This window comes from Triticum aestivum, chromosome 6A (genome assembly GCF_018294505.1).
Source record: "Triticum aestivum cultivar Chinese Spring chromosome 6A, IWGSC CS RefSeq v2.1, whole genome shotgun sequence".
Taxonomy (NCBI): Eukaryota; Viridiplantae; Streptophyta; class Magnoliopsida; order Poales; family Poaceae; genus Triticum; species Triticum aestivum.
Window position 1 is genome coordinate 27,506,654 of NC_057809.1, and position 19,611 is coordinate 27,526,264.

The window sequence follows — 19,611 nt, forward strand, 5'->3', positions numbered from 1 at the left end:
GGGGAGGGGATGGCACTCGACGTCGATCATCACGGTCGGGTCGGTGATCATACTGCTCATTTCTCCTGTACTGATCGTGCCGGTCCCCACGTCCCTCACGCCTCGGGGGCGATCTCGGGCTGTGAGCCGACTGGACTGTTTCTGTTGCAACGAATCGACTGTGGATCCTGTTCCGCGACTGGGAGACGGCGGAATTCTGATTTCCCGCCGCTCGGAGCAATGCTCTGATCTGCAACAAGCCCCCGCCAGCCTCCGACTGGGAGGGCTGAATTGACTCTGCTATGCGGGCTGCGGCGGCCAAATTTTGAACTGGAGTTCGGTATACCTGCGGCAGCGCGAAGAGCTGACGTCGACTGGATTCGGGAGCTTGCTGTCGTCGACTGGACTCAGGAGCCCACTGACGCGCTTGCTCATCAAGTACTCACTGTAGATTTTCCAGTCGAGTGCGCTCGGCCAGGTTAGCCAAGCGCGCGTGCTCCAAGGCCCGGGCCTCGGGGGTTTCTCCAACAATAGGAGTGCGGAGCACGTCCATGTTCCGGCGGCGAAGCTCCTCTCACTGCAATGACGTAAGAGGTTCGGGGAGGTACTCGTCGTGGGGATGCGATGGATCGCCTCTATCCGCACCACCATCAGCGCGACGGAATCCGGGGGGACTGTGTGTCCCCTCGACCACCAGAACCTCAGCCAAAGGGTCGCTGCTATCGCACTCGGATGCGGTCTCCGCCGAGCCAGTCGACAGATCGAACAGGCCGCAGAGGGATTCGTCGGGCTCGATTGCCGCGACTTGTGGGGCCGCCGACTGGCGGGCCACGGCGTGCCTCACCCACCGCTGGAGTCTCGACCGACCTGAGCGCTTGCGCTGGTGGGAGACGGGGCGGGGAGATGACACGGGGGCCGACCGATACTGGGTCGACGGCTGCCGCAGGAGGACGCCACGAACGCACGCGCGGAAGTGCGTCGCACCGCGGACGGGGAGCGCGTCGATGTCGAGCGGCGCCTCCTGGAGCCAGGCGGAGTCGTCGGCGATGAAGGTGAGCGCGCCGAGACGGATCTCGCAGCCCTCTGCCAAAACTCTGCAGGAAACCATGATCAAATGGATCGGAAAAATCGCAACTTCTCCAATTAGGTGCTAAGACTAATGCCCCACGGTGGGCACCAACTGTCGTGGTTCTAAGTCTGACAGTGAGGTAGGGGGGTGTGTATGAAGAGGCTAGACCTTAGCTATTGGGAAGTTGTAATCACGCAAGGTTTACGAGTTCAGGCCCTTCTCGGAGGAAGTAATAGCCCTACGTCTCGTTGCCCGGAGGCGGTCGATTGGATTATGCATGTGTAGATCACAAGGGTGCGAACCCTTCATACCGAGGAGGCGGGTGGCTTATATAGAGTTTGCCGGCCCCCTCCTGCTCTCAGTAATGCAGGGTTTTAGGTACATTTAAGGTGGGGCGTTACTGGTAACGCCCCTAATAAAGTGCTATAATAACCATAGCGACTACTTAATGCCCGACCGTTTGCCCGCGGAGTGACTTTAGGTCTTCTGGCTTCGTGGTCAAGTGGTTGTTCTTTGGTCGAGTGTCTTGACCCCGTCGAGTGGGATGCCTTCCATTTGTTTAAGATGTGGCTCATTCTAGGGATGTCCTTGGGTGGGGCTTTTTTAGGATGGGTCCTTGCCCCTACCCTAGGTACATAGCTTCATCATTGGCCACGGCCTACCTAAACACTCAAGTCTCTAGTCCAGGTGCATCGCCTATCCAGGTTCCATCCGCAGGGAGTCCGGCTGAGGTTTCCACATACGGCCCCGAACGATGTGAACAGGGTTCTCGAGACACCAAACGGGTGACTCGGTACACCGTGCCATGGTGTATCTACCACAACATAGCCCACCCCTAGGGTCAGCGCTACGCACGACCGCCAACACATAACCTACAAACACCAGAAACTATTTGCAACTCCTGGATAGAGTACTAGGGTATTTAAGAAGCCGAGAGGGTCAATTAAGGATCCCAATGCATGGTAGTAGCTGAATCTTAAAATCACACATACATATCTCAGTTCTTAGGGACAGCCTCAATGAAACAACCCACCATGTACTCCTACATGGCCTCTCATCGATACCTTTACCAAATCATGTTCATCACATCCCTCACATTACCGATATAACCATTTCACTCTAGCCCATCACCCAGATGGACCAGACCTGACACAACTCTAGGCATAGCAGGCATAGCAAGGTAGGAAACACATACATGGCTCAATCAACTCCTATACATGCTAGTGGGTTTCATCTAGTTACTGTGGCAATGACAGGTCATGCAGAGGAAAAGGGTTCAACTACCGTAGCACACAGCAGTTTGAATCGCGTTGTCTTAATGCAGTAAACAAGAGCAGAAGCGAGAACATGGGTTTGTATCGGAATGATCAATGGTTGCTTGCCTGTTGTAGTGGTAGTAGGGTACTGCCCTTCAGACGGATACTCGGGGTTATCCTCGGAGGCAAAACCTACCACGAAAGATACACCGAACATAATCAACACATGACAAGATGCAACAGTATGATGCATGCTATGACATGGCAAAATGAATGTGTCTTGGCCTAATGCAAGCTAAAACAGGATGGAATGAACTCATTTGAATCAAAGATTCAAATGTTAGCTCATTTAACATGGCCTTATTAGTGCATTATCTTATTCTGCTTAAACAGCAAGGTTAACTTGTTTTGTCATGCATGAAACCATTACAGATGGATAGATTGAATTTTTCTGATCATTTTTCATATATAAATCTTTGCATTTGGAGATATGGTTGATTTTCTATGATTTTTAGAAGTTTTGGCTATTTTCTGGAATTTCCTATTAAAGAATAAATCCAGTAACTGAATTAATGCGTCAGCATGACATAGGTGTGACGTCAGCGGGTCAACTGGGTTGGCCAGGTCAAACCTGACTGGTGGGCCCTGTCTGTCAGTGACTCGGCTAATTAACAGAGTTAAATTAACTCTAATTAACTGATAGTGGGGCCCGGGCCCACATGTCAGTGACTGAACTAATTAAGTTTAGTTAAAACTAATCCTAAACTAATCAGCAAGCCGGCCCCACCTGTCATAGACTCAGGAGGGGAGTCAACCTGGGCCCACACAGGGGTCAAACAGGGTCAACTCGCCGGTGTCTAGCCGCCGGCGAGGCCAGACACGGTGGAGCAGTGCGGGATTTGCACTCCGGCGACCAAATGGGCGGCGGAGACTATCTACGTGATGCGGGGAGGAAGCCGTGTCGAGTGGTGGCAGTGGGTGGAGCTGGGGTGGCCGGAAACGTCGCCGGCGACGAGTTTGGCGGCGACCGGAGCTCGGGTGAAGATGAACTAGTCGCTAGGGGGCACGGGGAGGTGCGAGGTTTGGTGCGTTGAGCTCCTGGAGGCGCGGTAGGACTAGTGGACAGGGTGGCATGGCCATTGGGTGGCCGGAGTTTCGTCGGCGACGAGCTCCGCGGCGGTGCGTGCGGGTGATCTACATGCAGTCGCTACGGGGCTCGAGAGAGAGAACAGAGAGGGTGGGGATGTGGCTGAGCTCACGGGGGTCTCGTCGAGGCAGTCGGAGAGGTTGGGGATGAGCTGATGCGGCGGGGGCGGCGAAGGGGATCTCCCGTGGCCGGAGTTGAGGACGAGCTCGGTGCAGCGTCTCCGCGGCGAGCGAGCGCTCGGGCGCGGCCTACTCGATGTAGTCAACGGCGGCAGAGCTCATGGACATGATGGCGCGGCGCGAGGATGACGGAGGGCACGACTACGACGACGGTGCGGCGACAGAAGCGTCGGCCATGGTGGGGAACGGCGAAGGGAGAGAGACAGGGGGAAAATAGCGTTTCCAGGGGCTTCGGGGTGCGACGTGGAGGCGTCCAGGCGTCCAGGGGCGCGGGCGGCAAGCAGGTGACGCCGTGGCGAGCTCGGGCACGCCGGCGTCACCTCCCTGCCTGCCTGGCGAGGAAGAAGCAGCTGGCTGGCGCGGGCCAGCACAGTGCTAGGACGCCAGGTGGGCCGGCGGGTGAGATAGCTGGGCTGCGCCAGGTAAGCTTCTCTCTCTCTCTCTCTCTCTCTCTCTCTTTTTCTTATTTGTTTTCTTTTTCTATTTTTCTGCAACTGTTGGGCTTTATTAAAAATACCTAGACATCTTTAAAAATCCTGAAAATAATCAGGGGCTCTGTTTAGATTATTCCCAACAGCCCACACTTATTTCTAGAATTATTTGAGCATTTAAATTATTTTATAGCATTTAAATGCCCAAATTCAAATACTTATGATTTAATTCAAGAAAATCCAGAATGTCCTAGAAAAGAGTGCACCATTTTTGCCAGGGGTTTTAGCCCAATCCAGAAATGATGAACATTTTGTGAAGGGCATTTTGGGTTCATTGAAAATAATTTTAGTAAACCCTAGTTGTTTCCAGCGGGGTGTTGGGGGTTCTGTCATCCCCATTTCAAATTTAAAAGGAATTTAAAAATGATGCACACTCTAATGCTTGAACTAGCTAGTGTGTGACAACTCACCCCCACTCAAAAGAATCTCGTCCCGAGATTTAGGATCCTCCGAAAAGAAGGTGGGGTACTCGAGTCGAAGACGATCCTCCCTTTCCCAAGTGGCTTCTTTCTCGGAATGGTGTGACCATTGAACCTTGAGAAACTTGATGTTATGGCGTCGAGTGGTACGCTCGGCTTGATCAAGGATACGAACGGGATATTCCCGAGATGATAGGTTATCTTGTAGATCAAGCGTTTCGTGGTCCACTCCATGGATAGGATCCGCGAAGCAACGCCTGAGTTGAGAAACGTGGAAGACATCGTGAACTCTGGAAAGATGCGAAGGTAGTTCCAATTGGTAGGCAACTTCTCCTCGTTTGGCAAGAATGCGAAAAGGTCCAATGTAACGAGGAGCCAATTTGCCTTTGATACCGAAACGATGGGTTCCCTTTAACGGAGTAACCCGAAGGTAGGCATTCTCGCTGACTTCATAAGTCATAGGCCTATGTTTACGATCATATTTACTCTTTTGACGAGATTGGGCTGTTTTCAATTTCTCACGAATAACGTGAACCTGTTCTTCTGCTTCCTAAATCATATCCGGGCCAAAGAGTTGTCTTTCCCCGGTTTCTGACCAGTTAAGAGGCGTTCAACATTTTCGTCCATAGAGAACTTCGAAAGGAGCCTTACCCAAGCTAGCTTGATAACTATTGTTATAAGCAAACTCCGCGAATGGAAGGCATTTCTCCCAAGCCATTCCGAACGAGATGACAGAAGCTCGGAGCATATCTTCCAGAATTTGATTGACTCGCTCTACTTGACCACTTGATTGAGGATGGAAGGCGGTGCTAAAAGAGAGATGAGTTCCCATAGCATTTTGGAAACTTTCCCAAAATCGAGAGGTGAAGAGACTCCCACGGTCTGAGTTAATTTCCAATGGAACTCCATGAAGAGACACTATTCGGGAGATGTATAACTCAGCTAGCTGGCTAGCGGTGATACTCTCACGAACAGGTAGGAAGTGGGCTACTTTGGAAAGACGGTCGATCACAACGAAGATGGCATTATTCCCTCTCTTGGTCCTGGGAAACCCAGTGATGAAATCCATACTGATTTTATCCCATTTCCACTCAGGAATAGCCAAAGGTTGAAGGGTGCCAGCAGGCCGTTGATGCTCTGCCTTAACACGACGACAAACGTCGCAATTAGCAATGTATTGAACAATTTCTCTCTTCATCCTAGTCCACCAAAACCTCTGGCGTAGGTCTTGATACATTTTAGTACTACCGGGATGAATGGTGAGAGGGGATTCATGAGCTTCCTTAAGGATCAACTGGCGTAGATGTTGTTTCTTGGGAACCACCAAACGGTTCTCGAAGAAGACAGCACCTTGCTCATCCATGGAAAAACATTTAGCAACTCCGCTAGCGATGTTTTCCTTAATCCGGGATATGCCCTTATCATACCGCTGGGCAGTTATGATCTGATCCATAAGATTAGGCTTCGTCACCAGGGTGGATAGGAATCCTCGAGGAACAATGTGAAGATTAAGCTTACGAAATTCCTCATGGAGAAGTGGTTGACTTTGTTGTAACATCAGGTTGTTACAATAGGACTTACGACTTAGCGCATCAGCCATGACATTGGCTTTGCCCGGGGTGTAAGTTATTCCTAAGTCGTAATCCGAGATCAACTCGACCCAACGTCTTTGCCTGAGATTCAAATCTGGTTGGGTGAAGATATATTTCAAACTTTGGTGATCGGTGAAGATCTCGCAACGATTACCGAGGAGGTAATGTCGCCAAGTTTTAAGTGCATGGACTACAGCTGCAAGCTCTAGATCATGTGTGGGATAATTTTCCTCATGTGGGTGTAATTGCCGTGAAGCATAGGCAATTACCTGACGATCTTGCATGAGTATGCAACCTAGTCCTTGTCGCGAGGCGTCGCAATAGATAATAAATTCCTTGGAGAAATCTGGTGGTACCAGTACGGGAGCAGATGTCAGGCGTCTTTTCAGTTCCTGAAAGCTGAACTCGCACTGTGGAGTCCACTCGAACTTTTTATCTTTCTTGAGGAGTTCAGTTAGAGGTTTAGCAACCTTGGAGAAATTCTCGACGAAGCGGCGGCAATAGCTCGCTAAGCCAAGGAAGCTCCAAACTTGCTTGACCGTCTCAGGTGGAGTCCAATCAAGGATGGCTTGAACTCGCTCGGGATTGACAGCAATACCCTTACCAGAGATTACATGGCCTAGATAGGTCACTTATGGCAACCAAAATTCACACTTGGAGAATTTGGCATAAAGGCGATGCTCTCGAAGTTTCATCAATACCAGCCTTAGATGTTCGGCATGTTCCTCTTCATTCTTGGAGTAGATGAGTATGTCATTGAGGTATACTACGACGAATTTATCCAAGTACTCCATGAAGACCGAGTTCATTAACCGAGAGAAGGTAGCTGGGCATTGGTTAAACCGAAGGACATAACGGTGTACTCGTATTGGCCATAACGAGTAACAAAGGCTGTTTTGGGAATGTCCCCGTTTCTGATTTTGATTTGATGGTAGCCCAACCTCAAATCCATCTTGGAAAAGACTGAGGATCCAGCGAGCTGATTATACAGATCATTGATCCTGGGCAGCGGATACTTGTTCTTGATGGTGACCAAGTTGACAGGTCGGTAATCTACAACCATTCGATCCGTTCCATCCTTTTTCTTGACGAAGAGGACGGGGCAAGCCCAAGGAGAGGAACTAGGACAGATGAAACCCTTTTTCAAGGACTCATCGAGTTGGTTCTTAAGCTCGGCTAGTTCTAAGGGTGCCATCTTGTAGGGTCTTCTAGAAATTGGAACGGTTCCTGGAACAAGGTCTATCACAAACTCGACATCCCTGTCAGGTGGAACACCTGGCAGTTCTTCTGGAAAGACATCTGGAAAGTCTCGGACTACCGGAACATCTTCATGGTCTGGAAGGGGGTTGGCATTTAGGGAGTAAAGCTGGCGCTTGGCCACTCGAGTTAAGACATTGACTGTCTTGCCCGATGAATGAGTAAGTTGAACGGTTCTAGTGGCATAATCAATCTTAGCATAATGAGCTGACATCCAGTCCATACCCAAGATGATGTTTATGTCTGAGGACTTGTGAGCTATTAAGGATGCAAGGAAGACAAGTCTATCGACAAGAATTTCGTTCCCATGGCTTACTCTAGAAGTTTGCCATTTGGAACCCGGAGTTTGAATTACCATGGAAGTGGGCATGTCACAGAATGTCGTGTTATGCAATCGAGCATAGTTCTCGGATATGAATGAATGAGATGCTCCAGTATCGAAAAGAACAGATGCCGGATGGCAGTTAACAAGGAGCGTACCAAGGACGATGTTAGGATCCTCATGAGCCTCCTCGGCTGAAACATAGTTGACATGGCCACGGGCAGTGGTGACCGGCTTGGCGTAGGATGTCTTTCCCGCGGGCTTACCATGGCCAACGGACTTTCTAGTTTGATTGGGGTTGTTGTTCTGGGGACACTCTCGGCTATAGTGACCCGGCTCTCCACACTTGAAGCATGTCACCACATTGGGGCGTGGAGCAGCATTAGCAGCGGAGCCACCATAGGGCTTGGGTGGTGCAAACTGCTGGTTGGGACGAGGCACCTCAAAGGATGGCCTCAGAATAAACCTGGGTGGCAGTGCCGTGCTTGGAATCCACACCCGGCGCTTCTGAGCTCCAGAGCCGGATGAAGAGCCAAAATCACATGAGTGCTTGCATGAAGCGTCATAATCAGTCTGGCCTGTCTCAGCACTGATGGCTTTATTGACCAACTTCTGAAAGGAGGTGCACTCGTGCAGACGAAGATCACGGCGAAGCTCAGGGCTGAGTCCCTTGCGGAACCTTGCCTGCTTCTTAGCGTCGGTAGATACCTCTTTAGGGGCATAACGTGCCAGATTCCCAAATTCACGACTATATGCATCCACAGTCAGTCTTCCTTGGGTGAAATTGCAGAACTCCTCCCTCTTGCGATCTATGAGACCTTTCGGAATGTGATGCTCACGGAAAACCTCACTGAATTCATCCCAAGTAGTAATTTGGCCGACCGGGTGCATAGCTTCGAAGTTTTCCCACCAGAGGCTAGAAGGGCCTTCGAGGTGATAGGCAGCATAAGTAACCTTGTCGGCTTCGGCTACGTTGGCAGAACGTAGCTTGTGGGTGATGCTGCGAAGCGAGTCATCCGCGTCGAGGGGCTCGATGGAATGGTTAAACTTTGGTGGATACAGCTTGATAAAGTCATTGATTGACACCAAGTCATTTCGCTGATGGCGTGCAGTGTTTTGCTCAATTTGCTCCAGCAGGCGGTTAGTCTCACGCTTGTTTCTTTCCGCCTCCAGCATCACCTCGGCCAGAGAGGGCGGGTGAGGTAGATTTTCACCCCTAGCTGCACTGGCTCCCCCCTGCTCTGGGGCAGCAGGGTTGCTGCGGGTGTTGACCATCCCAGGAGAAAACAAGACAACGATTTAGATAAGGATGGCTCAAACTTAGCAATGAAGTGCAGAATGTAATGGATAACACGGAATGCAGAGATGTTCATCCGTATGTCATGGTAATATAAAACTGCCATATATTATTTGTCTACACATCATACATAGTTTAGTACAAGCCCAGGCTACAGTACAACTATGATGAAAGACGTTACATCTCATCGGAGGCATTCCAAGCTCCTATACATTATTTGTCTACACCTCCGAAATTGATTACACACAAAGTCATATTCCACAAGTCACGCAGGACAGTGGAGATACAACTATTACAATACTAGTGATACTACTACTAACCCAGACAGCTCCGTAGTAGTCCTCATAGAAGTCACCTCCATAGCCTGGAAGTTCAACGTGATCATCCGGGAACAGACGGTCCTGAGGAGCTTGTTTACCAAAGGGGCTAGGATGAGGTCTTGGACCAACAAAGGGTGGCCTGCGGGGACCAGGAGGTGGGGTGATGCCTCCCACATCACGCCAATCCACCATGTCTGGCAGAGCAGATCTCACAGGATACAGATCCCTTGTATCCATACATCCAGCTTGCACCGCAGGTGCAAAGCGAGTCAATGTGGCCCAATGATCAGCACGGGTATTGAAAAGCTCCAGCCTCAAGGCCCGATTCTCTCGGGCCTTGTCTCTATGGCAACCTCCATCCCGGGCCTGGTCTGTTTTACACAAAATAGAAAACACAAAACCATTAAAGATTTGTTGGTACCCCCATGGGAAACAAACGAGGTTGATCTCTCTCTCTCTCGATTTTTTTTCAAAACTATGACGTATTTTATAGCAAATTCAGAAACTATAGCAAAGAGTAGAGAAAAAAAAATCAAAACTCGCACCCTGTCGGCTAAGCATGGGCCGAAAAGGGTGTTTTCGGCCTCCCTTTGGCCGAAATGGACTTTTCGGCCTTGACTTGGCCGAAAAGGTGTGTATCTGGGCCGAAAAGAACTTTTTGGTCAGGAGTAGGCCGAAAAGTCCCTTGAGCCCACTTTTTCATGTTAATGATTGACCGAAGTTGCATGGCTTCACTCTTCGGCTTACGTTAGGTCGAAGTGATTTTTCTTAATTTTGGTATATAAATATTATGCAACCATTGGCCATCTTAGACATCGAAAAAAATATATTTTCGCGCAACCCTTTCCCCTTAATATTTTCCCGCCAATTCTTTCCCGCCAACCCCTTCCCGCCATATGTTCCCGCCAACCCCTTCCCGCCATACCACAGCATACCATTAAATAAATTCTTCATATTAAAAAAAATCATGTTTCTCAAAATCTTTTCACTTTTTTTAAATGTCTTCACAATTCAGAAAAACATTAACCGTATATCACAAAAATATTCAATGTGTCTTCAAAAAAATTTCAGCTTATACTACAAAAATGCTGAGTGTATATTTATAAATTGTTCATCACTTAAAAAATCAATAAATGTTTGGGATTCTAAAATTTTGTTCATGTGTTCAATAAATTTTCATGTTTTGAAAGTTTGTTAGTATTTCGGGAATTTTTATTTTAAATAATTATTTAAATTGCTAAAGTAAAATTGCTCACTTTTTTCCGAAAATGTTGAATTTTTATAAAGAAAGGGATCTGTTGTTGTACATTAGCCAGATGCTATCCCATTTGGCTAGTAACACATATACCCAGCGTGAGGTCGGGTTTTTGACTCCATTGCTTGCGCTTTTATCCCATTTTTTTTAAAATATGAAGAATTTATTTAATGGTATAATGTGGTATCACTACTAGGGAAAAGCCTAGCAGCAGCGCGGGTTTTGGGTGTATCAGTAGTGCGGGTGCCCGCGCTATTGATACGGCGCCACAACTAACTTGTAGCAGTAGCGCGTGTTGACACACGCTACTGCTATACATGGTTAGTTGTAGCGTGCGTTGCAAACAGCGCTACTGCTAATTAGCTGTAGCGGGTCTTATACCCCGCGCTACTGCTATTACTTTCAAAAACAAAAAAAATCTCGATCCCGTGCGTGCTGTCAATGGCAGCAATTGTAAGATCTAGCGATGATTGGCGTCGCCGGAGGCATGAACGGACAGCAGAAGACCAGATCCAGTAGTGGCTATTGGAGAGGGCCCATTTCTATGGCAGAGCCAGGCCGCGGCATGGGGCTCCTCTTCCCGACCATGCCAGATAGCTCCGGGTCATCCATGGCGACGACCTTCATAGGCATGGACATGGGAGGGTGAGTCAAACCAGAGGGAGAGAGAAAAGGAAAACCGAGGGAGAGAGGAAGGTGATGTAGGGAGCAGCAGAGCTAGTCACCGGTGGCGAGGTGCTCCGGTGTGGTGGCGCGGGGCGGCGGCCTCCTAGACGTCGGTGGAAGACCGGCGAGCTCCTAGACGCCGGTGGCGCGAGGCGGCGGCCTCTTTCGGCGCCATGGAGGAGGATGGGTGCATGGGCAAGAGGTCCATGTGAGAGCGTATGGAAAGTGAGAGGAGAGAGTTGTGGAAGAGAGGAGGGATTTGGGGGAGGAGATGGGGATTCGGCCGAGGATATGGCCACTTCACCTACCTCGTACTTAGTAGTAGCGAGGGGTATAAAACCGCGCTACTACTATCAACTTAGTAGTAGCGCGGGTTTATACCCCTCGCTACTACTATGGCATGTATCGGGGGGCACGGTAGAGACCGCTTAGTAGTAGCGAGGGTTAAAAACCCGCGCTACTGCTAATTAGCAGTAGAGCATCTTTTTATGATGCGCTGCTGCTAAGATTCTGTGTATAAGGTTTCCCCTAGTAGTGTATGGCGTGAAAGGGTTGGCGGAAACATATAGCGGGAAGGGGTTGACGGGAAACGGGTGGCAGAAACATATGGCGGGAAGGGGTTGTCGGGAAACGGGTGGCGGGAAAATATTGAGGAGAAAGGGTTGCGCGAAAATATATTTTTTCAATGTCTAAGACGGGTAATGATTGCCCAGTATTTATATATCAAAATTTTAAAAAAAATCACTTCGGCCTAACGTAAGCCGAAGAGTGGAGCCATGCAACTTCGGTCAACCATTAAGGTGAACAGATGGGCCCAAGCGACTTTTCGGCCTACTCCTGACCAAAAAGGACTTTTCGGCCTACTGCTGACCAAAAAGGTCTTTTCGGCCCAGGTACGCACATTTTCGGCCAAGGCAAGGCCAAAAAGTCCATTCCGGCCAAAGGGAGTCCGAAAACACCCTTTTCAGCCCACGCGTGGCCGACGGGGTGCTAGTTTTGATTTTTCTCCACCCTTTGCTATAGTTTCTGAATTTGCTACAAAATACGTCATAATTTTGAAAAATGATCCTCTCTCTCTCAAATTCCTGAGCATTTTTTAACTCGTAAAGAATTTTAAATTTTTTTAAAAATAGTTCGTGAACATTTTCTCAATAGGCAAAAATTTTAGTATGTGCAAGAACATTACTCAAATTCACCAACGTTTTCGAACTGCGAAGAAAACTTTCAACTTTGTGAACATTTTATTAAATACGTGAACAATTTTTCATATTCATGAACATTCTTCCAACTTCGTGAACATGTTTTCAAATATTCGAACATATTTCCCTATTCCCGAACATTTCTCAAATTTGTGAATATTTTCAAATACGTGAACATTTTTTCAAGTTTAGGAAATTTCTCTCAAGTTTGCGAGCAATTTTATTAATACATAAACGTTTTTTCTTATTGGGGAACATTTTCAAAATACACTCCTCGAAGATGAATTCCATCCATCCTTGACCAATATTTTTGTTTTTGAAACTCGGCCGAAACCTGGCCAGTAAATGGGAAGTGATAAACTTTTTGTTGATGGACTGATCGACTGTTCCACCGGCCCACACGGTGCAAATTCAAAGTCCGCGAGCGCTATGTCTTGCATTACGCGAGACGGGAGCACCTAGTTAACAAGCGCTCCTTTGGGAGCTTTGCAATGATCAGCGTCACTTGGCGCGCTCTCAGCCATTCGCCACATGTCGCGCTCTGGACGCTTCCTTTAGATTTTTTTTTTCCGCATGCGTTTTTGGCTTTTTAAAGGTTTTTCCTGGGTTTTTTTGACATTTTGGTTTTCCCTTATGTTCCTTAGATTTTCGATAAAAAAATTTGGGGAATTTTTCTTTTTACGAGAAAAAACGCGTTTTCTTTTTTCTTTCTTTCGTGAAAGTAACGGTTTTTTTCCGCGAGAGACACGGTTGTGCTTTAGCGAGAGTCACGGCCGTGCCTTTCGGAAGCGGGAAAAAAACGCATTTTCAGTTTTTTTTTCTTTCACGAGAGTCACGGTTATGCTTCCCCGAGAGGCACAGTTGTGCTTTCGCAAGAGTCACGGCCGTGCCTCTCAGAAAAGGAAAAACAAAATGCGTTTTTTGTTTTTTTTTTCGCGAGAGTCACGGCCGTGCCTCTCAAAAACGGAAAAAATACGCGTTTTCTGTTTTTTTTTCTTTCGCGAGAGTCACAATTTTGCTCCCCCGAGAGGCACGGTTGTAATTTCACGAGAGTCACGCCCGTGCCTCTCGGAAACGAAAAAAACGTGTTTCCTGTTTTTTTCTTCCACAAGAGTCACGGTTTTGCTTCCACGAAAGGCACGGGTGTGATTTCGCGAGAGGCATGGGTATGCCTCTTTCGAAAAGGGAAAAAACTGTGCTCCCGCTTCGGTTTTTTCGTTCGGTTTTTTCATCCGATTTTTTCCATGAAAAAAAGTTCGTCGAAACCTATCAACATGCTATCTAGTTTTGAAGATCTCGACGCGAGGAATCCAATGATGAAAACGTTGAAGATTTAGACGCACGGTTTAAAAGATAAAACATTTTGAATAAATTGATCTATAAAAAAGAAAAAACTCCCAGATTGCGACAAGTGACATGCTGCATATGCGCCATTTGTCGCGACCTGAGAAAGTGGAGTATTCTGTTCAACGAATACTCCTTAATTAGTGGTTTCGACGCGAGACAGTAGCAGCTCGCTGACGCTTTTTCCTCTCCCCACGCCATATTGGGCCGGCCCATTCACGCGCGCATATAGTTAGAAAAAGAGCTGAGGAAAGGGACACGGAGTAATTGAGCGCGAGCTCAGATGAGCCCGCTATCTTGGTCGTTGGTACGCGCTTTGGAGATCCGTGCCCTTTTTCTATGCGCGTGCCAGAAAATCGAGTCCTGTATTGAAATACGTACGGATCTGACGAAAGGTTGGACGGTCGTCTACCGACGGTGAGGTGAGCCGCGGACCAGAATCCACGTTCCGTCTGATCCGTGGCTCGGGAAGTTCGTTTTCCGTCCAGTGGATCCAGACCCGAGATGAATGCAGGGACGAGAGTGTTCTTGGCTAGGGCGTGGTTCAGTTGGAAGCTGCGGACTGCTAGATAGAGGCAAGGAGCGCCGGCGGCCAGACACCATGGGGTTTCTGATGCAGCTAATCGGCAGGTATGTGGATGTTTGCTTCTCTAGTGATGCTGCCTCCATTTTTTTTTTGCATTCTGGTTTAGCTGATCCAGCGGACGGCTTTCCCCCAAATTTCAGATAGACCCGGTGTCCTTGAGGAGGTTGGGGAAAACTTGGTGCCGGCTCCTGTGGCTGTGAGTGTCTCTGGGGTGGGGGATTTGGAGCGCGAGGTAGCCAGCGGTGGACAGCGGCGACGTACAAATCTAGTTCGTGCATGAAGCGGCGGCCAACAGAAGGGAGAGCTCGCCGGCGACGTCGGAGCTGTCAACGGAGAAGATGAATCCCCAAGCACTTGGTGGAACAAAAGGTATACCAACTTGCAGTCCATCAGATTTTCAGAGATTTAGGAAAAAGAAAGTAGAAATCAGTAAACAAATTCTGAAGTTAGCGGGAGAGTTGATTGCTCTATGCATCCAGAAAATTCATGCTATATGTGTCTGCGTTTGGAGGCTGATTTGCTCTCTGCATTTACAAAATTCATGTTGTATTGCGCCTGTGTTTGTTTGCTGGTTGCTCTGTGCAGTCTGAAAAACGCCCGAATTTTGTGCTGGTGTTTGGAGATTGCTTGTTGCCCGCAGTTAGATATTTCATACTAAATGTGCATTGTCTGTAGACTGGTAGGTTTCTTCAGTTAGAAAATTCATGTTGTATGTGCCTTCGTTTGCAGGCTTAGCATTGGTGCTGCCGCACCTAGCAGAACACCATTAGTGCGGCTGGATAGAGTTATTGTAGGGCTCGTGTCCTCTCTAGAGCTCCTGGAAGTTTCAATTGTGAAATAGAGGAGCTTGTGGAGGCGAAGTTGGGGGTAGGAGACGACGCCATTGATGGATTTCTTAATGCAGCCTATCGGCAGGTAAGCGATGTAATCTTTGGTTTGGCTTAACTATTTTGGAGTAGGATTTCTGATGAATGCTATCTGTTGTGTACTCTCATCCGCACCAGATTCCATGTGCTTTAAGAGGTGGAGGACAATGAAGCGCCCATGGATCTGCGACCTTACACGGTGGCTGCTTTGGTGGGGGAGTTGGAACAAGCGTCGGTGCCAGTCTTAAGTGTAGACGCTTAGATCTGGGATGAAGAAGGGAGAACTCAACTCAGGTGTCCGAGCAGTCGACCGGCAAGATGGACCTGCAAGCCCGGGGATGGACTAAGAGTAAGAGGTTAGTGCATAACTGAAATCCCCTATTGATTTCCACTTGCCTGGTATACGTCATTGACATGGAAGTATGTGGTGTTCATAGTTAGTCTACTAGCAGTCTGCATATAGATTTGGGAGCTGTACGGGTGACTTGTGTTGAGAAAAGTAATTCTTTTTCTTACACTTGTGAACTGTCTGAAAACACCACTTCAGTAAAGCTTCATATCTGGGTTTCAGTTGTGGGCAGTAATTTGGTGGATATTTCTGTATTGCTATTCTGGCATTGAATTATTGCAATCTAGTGATGTCACTGTCGAATGGTATAAATACTTGACTTCTGTGAAGACATACTTGGGCTGAGTATGGGCCGGCTCAGCGGCACCGGGCAGTACACCATGTCCAAATAGGTACAAGTTTTAGAGTGGTTGGGCTTTTTTAGAACCGTTCGTTGATGTCGATCTAACGGCAGACAAATACGAAGTACTGGGTAGTACGCCGATGAAAGTACGCGAAAGTACTAAAACGAATGGGGCCGGTACTCGTGACAAGGTGGGGATGCGTTTTAATCTAGGGGTAGTTTAGTCCTAGGAAAATTTGCACGCACCGCCCCTCTCGTCGAATGAATAACCGCCGCCATGGTGCTACACATTTCATAATTACTCATCGGCGACCATCTCCTCCCTCTCCTCCATGTCCACCACAGTCATCTCCTCCTTCTTGCCGCTGCAACTTCGCTCCACTCAGGCAACCCCCCACCCACCCCCACCCCCTCTTCCACGGCAGATCGAGCTGATGGCCGGCGGCGAGAACACCGACTTCATGCAGATCGCCGGCGGCGACCAGGTCAAGTTGGCCAGGTTGAGGGAGATCCGTTCTTGGTTTGACAACACAAGGCAGATGAGCTGGACGGCAATGGCCACTCTCAAGAATTTGACGAAGGAGAGGGCAAAGCTTTTCCCCCAGCTCGCGCAACCGATTCAGAAGATCGAGATCCTCCTCTGGGCGATGGAGCAGGCCAATTCGTCCAGCGAGTGGACCAGGCGGAGGTGGTGGGCGTTCAGATCCAGGGTAGAGCATCCACTTGATCAGGAACCCACCGTGCACGAGGTGCCGTTGCAGATTGTGCAGCCTCCAACCGAGTCACCGGTGCAGCCTCCAACCGAGTCACCGGAGACTTCGAAGCGCAAGATGAGGAGGACAATGGTCGCGACCTCGCTTCCCCGCCGTTCTCCACGCTTCCCTCGCCGCTCTCCTCGTCTGAACGGCGGCGGTAGCTATGTTTAGAGTAAGCTTCCCCACTCCTCATATTTCTACTGCTCGTGCTTACATCGTGGTGATACTAATCATAATAGTTCAGAGAGGGAAGGCTAGATGACATTTTAATCTCAATGAATTGCATGAACATTTGAGTACATGGATTTGGAGGATGGATTATGATGTATGTGAACCCTAGGCATCATATGAACCCTAGGAAAAATTAGTAATGTTGTAGTGGTAGACACTGAAATATTTCGGTACACACCGGTAGGCACTGAAATATTTCGTTACTGCCCTAGGCAAAATTTGTAATGTTGTAGTGGTGGACACTGAAATATTTCGGTACACACCGGTAGGCATTGAAATATTTCGGTACTGCCCTAGGCAAAATTTGTAATGTTGTAGTGGTGGTAGACATTGAAATATTTCGGTACACACCGGTAGGCACTGAAATATTTTGTTACTACAATTTCAGTACACACCGATGCACACTGAATTATTTCACTACTGCAGTTTCAGTACACACCGATACACACTGAAATATTTCAGTACTGCAAATTCTATACAAAGTTGGCATTTTGTCATTTATGTGTGAATTAATCCATGCATCATATGGCCTAACTTTGTACATGAGTTTGGGTCAATTTCATGTCTATTTATTGTTAAAATTATTGTCATGCCATGAAACACAAGACAAGTCACTGACCCAAGCTTGCAAAGATGCCATATCAATGTTGCTGATATGAAATATGCATGTTTCACCTAGTCTTGTGTCTGAATTAAAACTAAGCATTTTTTCTTGATGGTATCCATGGATCTAGAACTCCTATGAATTTGCTCATGTTGGATGTTTTGTTCTCCATCATTTGTACTAGCATTCCGTGCTATTAGATGCCATGACAAGACCCCTGGCATATTTATTTTCTTGCCTCCAACATCACATGTGTGTTTTGCAGGAAAAAACCTGGAGTTCACCAGGCTGGCTGAAGTTGTGAGGCTGGGAGGCTGATGGTGCTGCTACTGGCTGATCCTTCTTCTTTCAGTTTTTGTTCGTCATTTCTCAAGCCATTGGACCAGTGCTACTTCCCTATGTGCTGTTAATGTATTAAGTAGTTCCTTCGAATTTGTAGTATTAGTTAGTTTGAATGTGGAAGTACCTTAATTTGTAGGAACGAAATGTTGCTATGTATGATCAAGGGTTTCATACCTTAATCTTTGGATTATTAATTATGTGAACTGTTGGATGTGGCGCATAACGAAACGCCTCTACCATTGATACTAGTTCAACATGTCGGTCCAATTAGAGACCAGCCACTTCCATATAGAACAGTTAGCATTTCATACTACAACCTAGCACGTACAAAACATCACACAGTGGAAGCACATCCCTAAGCACCTTGCATTGTACAAGGTCTTAGAGACAAGCCTCTACCATATATAACAGTTACCATGTCACACTACAGCCTATAAAACATCACACAGTGGAATAATCATAGCTAGTAGAGCATTAGGTACCAGTTAATAATAGTTGCAATCCATCACAAGCAATAGTACCTAGATATGAGTAGATATAGGTACGGTAATACACGACAAGTACTCGCAAACAAGAGCAAACATAACAAGTTCATTTCAGTTTGATACATGGCCCACCGCAGTTCTAAATGAGGTGGATGGTGATCATCATCCTCAAGTCATGGCGACGGGTGTTCGCAACAGTGAGTAGGATGGCCTGTCCTACCCGAAGAATCTTGACACGAAGGAACTTCTTCCACCCTGCCCTGCTCAAGACAGTGCGACCGTCCGTGTCCACTGCATAGGCACAGCTGGTGATGGAGCCCGTTCTGGTAAGGTGTAGTCCAGCAGCCATGCCTTCTTCGTCCGGGTCGATGCCACAGCTATCAAGTAACCTCTTAGGTAATTTCTGAAAACAGTTGACATGATCATATACATTAGTGGAAATAGCAAAACAGTTGACATGATGTATGATCATGTCACGTGCAATTATCAACAAAGCATACACTTGAAGACACATATATCATTGGATTCAACACTGAGCATATATATCATCACATCAGTATACTATACGCCAAGCATCAAATTACTACAGTAATTAGGCATATCATTATATTACTGCGTACACTAAGCATATCATCGCATATTACTACACTACATGCATGTCATAAAATTCTTCACTAAATGAATTGTAAACTAGGCCTCTCATCACAGTACTACAACATGCATATCATATGAACTACTACACTAACTAAGCATGTATATCATGTAATTACCACACTAAGTAACATACCATGATATGCCGTTTAACATTAGTCCTTGTGAGGCGGGTCACGAATGGCTTCCCTAGGTAGTCTTCACGTAGCGGAAGCATGTCCCAGAGGTTGCCGATTTCCTCGTCGCCCAGTCTTAGTCCTTGGGCATACAGGTATTCAACAAGTGGGTTCTCATCATCATCAGAATCGTCATCATCTGACTCAGCACCATCTTCCTCATGAACTTCATCCTCACTATCCGGAATCAAATTCAGATAGATAACAGAAATCCCGGGCCTATCTTTTCTGAAGGAGAAGCTGATCAATTCACCCCCACTAAGACGGTTGTGGGCGATGAAACGATCCCAATCATCTCCTCCTATCTGGGTTATCTTTCGCCCCTTCTCGACTTGCATAGTGTATGGGCCCCCAAGAGCATCGAAGGTCACGGTGTCTGCGACGAGCTCATTGAATGCCAATCTCACATTGCATGGTACGATCTATGTAAG